Genomic DNA, 5,184 nt, shown 5'->3' with positions numbered 1-5,184 from the left:
TAGGTAACAGCAGAGTAAAATTTTTTCTCGCGAAGAGCATTATCTGTCAACGAGTTTTGGTTGGTTAAAAATGGCGCGAACTTGTAACATACGCAAAATCTGTTCACTTATTTTGACAGATAATGCACTCAATATTTTGTTGTTGGGCAACTGCCACTAGCTGAAAATGAATATATCTTGACCAAAACGCAAACGTGTTTACAATTACTGACATGGGACTTTTCTCAATGAAACCCATGACATAATTATGTTCCCATGTACAAAAATTCCTAAAATTTGGAAATAATTAAAACAGATGTCTTTAAAATAACATTACTTTTTTTACTCGCCGTATTTTCCTCTTTTCCAAAGCAAGACCTAAAATATCTCCATATTGCAATTTTCGCATTTGCAATATAAAAAATTATTCATTACGCAAATAATTATTATTTTCTGTTTTTTTCCTGTATTATTATGTGGCGCCCCCATCTTGTTTACCAGGATTCACTAAATAAGGTTTAGCCAAGCGATCAGCTGACATACAATTTTATTTTTTAATTATTAGCAGTACTTGGCATTCAGGATCTCAAATCGTTATCTTTTTACATTCATTCTTTATTTACGTTTTCTCCTATTTGATGACATTTTCAATCGGTAGATTTAACATCCTCAATGATGTTCACGGGGCCTATCCACTTTATGTTTTCGCAAGTGACCTTACCTTCTATTAGTGAATCTTGGTTGTTTTCTTTTGATTTTTGACAAACGTGAAAATTTGTCATTGTTAGAAAAAATGGTCGATTGGCACAGCAAAATGAAATTTTTTTCTCACCAGTGAAAAAAACAAAGCCCTACGTCATTTTTACATCCCCATCGCCACTTTGCATACTTACATCCATGGCGAAACAATTAAAGGTGGTCTCATTTGTACAACAACCACAAATCATATGGTGCAATCCGCCATCGTGTCATCAAGCTGATCGACGTTTTGCCTACACACTCAAAGGAATGTGTGTGCCTGTGTGTATACGTGTGCGTACATGAGCAGGGAATATGCGAGAAGAAGATAACAACAAAGAGAATACAAACAAAAATCTGTCATCTTAATACCATCAAACTTGGCCTGCTGTTAACACCAGTTCGCTTGAGACCACCTTTTTAAATCCGCCCTTACTTACATCTTTTGCAAATCTTCCTTTACTTCTCTATTTCATAAGGTATGGATTTGGCTTCATCGAAGAAGCCCTTTTCTCCATAATTTTATTACTTTTCAAAGCAAAATAGTGCACAGTATATGCAATAACAACTTTTTTTGAATCCATGATTGAACTTCATGAAAAATTCTTTACAAATAAATATTCAGTTCGAACAGCTGTTTTTATTTTTATTTCAATTTGTTTTTGACTTTACACCAGTCTACATAAACTGTTTTCATTGGAGACATAAATGAATTTCATGAAACCGAAAACTTCGGAAGAGCTGTATACTAAGCTTTAAAGCGACTCGATCCGATTTTATAGCCACTAAAAGTCGACTTCGCCTTTTCGACTTTTTCACACAAAAAGTCGATTAATCGATTAGTTGAAAATCGACTTTCGATGCCTATATTGGTCATATTGTCATATTCATATTGTCTTAGACTAATAAAAACCATCTTCTGATTGAAAAAAATTTTTATGTTGTTTTATAACATAATTTTCGCCTTTGAATTTAGTGCATTTTTTACAATGAATATCTGTTAGCAACCTTTGAACTTGTGCTGTACAATATCTGCGATCTATTGTCCAAGGAATAACACGCGTTGCAACAAAAAAATAAGAAAGTAAAACTTATGAATAATAAAAAGATAAAAGAATAGCGGTGTGTGTGACGTGTAAATCCGAATAGTGTTCTGCCAAAAAGGTATATATGGTGCGATAAAAAGTGGAAATACAACAAAAGAATGAAAAACATAAAACTATGTGAAACTTTATAATTTCCAAAAATAAAAAGAGTGTGTTTGTTGGCTTCATCCGATGAATGGAGAAAAAAGTAAATTGCAAATGGAAAATTGTAATCGTGTGTTTGTTGTTGGGAGTTATTTATGATGAGTTATAATAAATGCTGTGCTGCTTTCTGCTGCCGACAGCGGAAGAGAGATGTATGAAAATTGTGTTCGGATGGCTGATAAAAAAACCACACAGCCAAGAACCAAGTGGCGACAATAAAGCCAGCAAGCGTTTCTTTTTTTCGCTTAATATTGTTTGTGGATTTTGGAATAAAAAATCCATTAAAGTTGCCATTGAACTCGTACGATGGTTGTTGTTGTTTTTGTATGTTTTTTCTGCTGACTTAAACTAAAAACGCGATTTGCAAACAAAACCATACAATGTTTGAAGGTGGACGGGGTATGGTGGTGGTGTCGATGTGGATGATGATCACGCCCATGGCCTTTTTATTCTCTGTTTTTGTTTGCTCTCCGTCTCTCCTTTTTATTTGAGTCTACCAGTATTTTATTTTCTATTAGAATAACATAAAAAGTCAATGAGAAAGCATTGCCGATTCATTGACAATGGCCCTATTATTTTGTTTTTGGCGATTAACATCATCATCATTATCACACCATCGTTACTCAAAGTAAAGTAATTTATCGTTATCATATACGAACCATTTCGAAAAAAAATGTCTATTTTCATTGCTCTCACCATTGGTCATAGCTTTGCTCTTTCCTGCTTAGTGTTTGTCGCCCTCTCTGTCTCACCCTCTTTAGTACACAATGATGTTGTGTAAAATGTAAACAAAAGTTGTAATAGGAATGTGTTTGGCAACAACAATATTCGACAGCTGATCGAGCATTACAAAATATAATTTATATGAAATGTTGCTATTTCAAAAAGGTGGACAATTGTTTATGAATGCTAAAAATAGAAAATGTTGCCGCTTTTCCAGACAACTCATGCAATATTTCTAAGGTGTGGTGTTTGCATTGTGTTTGGTGTTAGGTATTGAAAACTTAAATAAGGGGAAGATTTGCGTAAACAATAAAATGAAAAATCGAAAAGGTGGATAAAGCGGAAGCAAAAGTTTTTTTCATAGTCTTCGATGATGTTTTCTATTCATCCGGGATTTGACTCAAGGGAGACGAAAGTGAAGTTTGTTTTTGGGGTTAAGGTCCATGGGGCTACCTCTCTATCGGAGAGAAAGACTCAAATCTACCCAATATGGATATCAAAAGAAAGGTAAAAGTAAATACGAATATTTAAGAATTGGGTCTAGAAAGAATTTATTGGTATTGTGCCTTAATATACTCCTCCTAATAGCATTAAAATATAATTTTCTCTTCCATGAGATTAAGCTTGAAAAGTGCCATCGACGGTACCCCAGCTCATTCGGGAAATTTTTTTTCCGAAGTTCTGGATAAATAACAGTGCAGTCTTTTGTAGATTGCCAGATATGTTTTTCACAAATAAGTGTGGCCACCTGCAGAAATACCTCTATTGTGAATAGTAAAATAAAATGTTTGTGTATGGATTTCCATACACAAACATTTTTAGCCAATTTTATGTATAAATTTTACAAATATATTCACATTTTGACTGTACAAATCATAATAAATTTTATTTGACTTCCATACACAAACATTTTTTGCCAATTTTATGTATAAATTTTACAAATATATTCACATTTTGACTGCTTGGCTAATAGCGTTACTACCTCACGGCAAACAAACAGATTTGCACTGGAAACCTTATTTTGCATTTTATTTTTGCTCTTCACTGCTAGTCTACAAGTACTAAAATAAAACACAGCAAGTATAAAGCTTGTATCTAAGTTAGGGATTTTGTGAGGTGAACTGATCAAGTATGGTCTCGGGGTCGTTCTAGAGGTCATTCACAACAGCTTTTATGCAAAGTATTTGATATACTTTAAATTTAACTCTCTTTAGCAATCGGCATATTGGTGAGCAAGAAGTTCAACCTATCGCATATGTCATCGCTGTGCTTACATGAAATCATAATCGTATGACGGTATGCATATATTTATGCCCAACTGACACTGAACAGTTGACTTTGATCATTCACAATAGTTCGGATTGCAAAGTGTTTGATATGCACTAATTGTATTTTTTTTAGAGTTTTTTTAAGTGAAGCTAGCTTAAACAAGGGGCAATATCTCTGAGGTAGATGCTGAAGCTATTGAATATTTCATCTACGGGGAGACTTAAAGTCACTATCGTATAACAGTCCCCATATATCGGGGTTTTCAATATGGATTTGACAGTTGTGTTTTTATATGAAATGCAAACCATTTGATACTCTATTTCAAAAACTTTATTATCGGCTTGAAGTACAATCAAAGCATTTATGATTGGAACACGACTTCTTTCTTATGGCCAACGATCAATACGTTGGACTCAATTTTCGACCACATTTTGACACGACTACACATTTCGGGCGAAACGGTCCCTATTTCCCGTTCAATGTTGGCGCTGAGCGCTTCCAACGTCCTCCAAGATATATTCATTTACAGGTAGTGGCGGTTGCCCAACAATAAAATATTGAGTGCACTATCTGTCAAAAACAGGGATTAGTGCAACCTTGATTTTGTGTATGCTACTAGTTCGCGCCATTCTTCGTTGTTTGTATGTGTTATGGTTCTTAACTATAATACACACACACAACCAAAACTCGTTGAAAGATAGTGCACTTCGCGAGAAAAAAATTGTACTCAACCACTACCTGGCAATAATGTCACGACGTCGTCGCCAATAAATTGATGTAGCCCTAAAAAATAGGCTAGGGGCGTCAAATCATTTGAACGAGGCGGACCATTTCTTGAGATAACATCTTCGTCAAACTTACTCTTCAATTAATCGATTGTTACGTGTGCTGTGTAGGTGTAGCTTGTGGCACCGTTTTGTTGAAACCATATGTCGTCCGGGTCCATATCTTCCATTTTAGGCCAAAAATAATTAGTGAGCTTGGTGCGGTAGCATTGTCCGTTCACGGTTACATGACGATTGGAGTCTTCGACTAGTAAGTATCAGACAAGAACGCAGTCAGCATGCAAATCGCACCAAACAGTTTTTTTTTGGTGGATGAAGTGTTGATTCGTGAAGCATATATGGATTTTCACCTGACCAATAATGCATATTTCGTTTATTGACAAACTGGCGAAATTTTCTTGTGGGTACGCAGATCAAAAAAAAAAATATCTTTGCGGGTG

The 5,184-nt window shown here is 35.0% G+C and overlaps 1 protein-coding gene across 1 annotated transcript in view; it reads left to right on the top strand.

The window, feature by feature from the left end:
- Nucleotides 1–1,598: 1,598 nt before the first annotated feature.
- LOC106092290 (ADP-ribosylation factor 6) overlaps nt 1,599–5,184 on the top strand; it is a 23,274-nt gene continuing 19,688 nt past the window's right edge. The window contains exon 1 of the mRNA XM_013259102.2: nt 1,599–1,881. The gene's annotated coding sequence lies outside the window, so the exon portion shown is untranslated. The remainder of the gene's footprint in view (nt 1,882–5,184) is intronic.

The sequence above is a fragment of the Stomoxys calcitrans genome, chromosome 5 (genome assembly GCF_963082655.1).
Source record: "Stomoxys calcitrans chromosome 5, idStoCalc2.1, whole genome shotgun sequence".
Classification (NCBI taxonomy): domain Eukaryota; kingdom Metazoa; phylum Arthropoda; class Insecta; order Diptera; family Muscidae; genus Stomoxys; species Stomoxys calcitrans.
Note: the sequence above shows the minus strand (reverse complement) of the source record. Positions and strands in the feature narration are given on the sequence as shown.